This window comes from Penaeus monodon, chromosome 25 (genome assembly GCF_015228065.2).
Source record: "Penaeus monodon isolate SGIC_2016 chromosome 25, NSTDA_Pmon_1, whole genome shotgun sequence".
In the NCBI taxonomy this organism is placed as follows: domain Eukaryota; kingdom Metazoa; phylum Arthropoda; class Malacostraca; order Decapoda; family Penaeidae; genus Penaeus; species Penaeus monodon.
The window spans coordinates 13,260,772-13,261,076 of NC_051410.1; the positions used below are offsets into that span (position 1 = coordinate 13,260,772).

The 305-nt window shown below is 51.1% G+C and overlaps 1 long non-coding RNA gene across 3 annotated transcripts in view; it reads left to right on the plus strand.

Moving 5' to 3' along the window:
- LOC119589055 overlaps positions 1 to 305 on the plus strand; it is a 64,075-nt gene that overhangs the window by 2,397 nt on the left and 61,373 nt on the right. The gene's annotated exons all lie outside the window — the stretch shown is intronic.

The window sequence follows — 305 nt, forward strand, 5'->3', positions numbered from 1 at the left end:
TACTGAACAGCAAGCCGAGATATCAAGCTTTTTCCGAAATCAGCTTGAAATACCTCCACGCTTCCCGGAAACCTCATTTTCTCTTTCAGTTATTCCAAAAAACTAACGTCCTCTACGACGAGTCAACTCACTTCCAGTCGAACTTGGAAAGGATAAAAATCGCGGGCGTTTTTCGGCTGGCGAGACCGACGCGGGACAGTCGGGGGCGCGTGCCAAGGTGCGTTTTGCGTCTCCAGTAATCTTGTTACACATCGCCGCCGGAGGATCACTCGAGGAGCTGACGCAGGTCTGGCGTTCAATTGTGA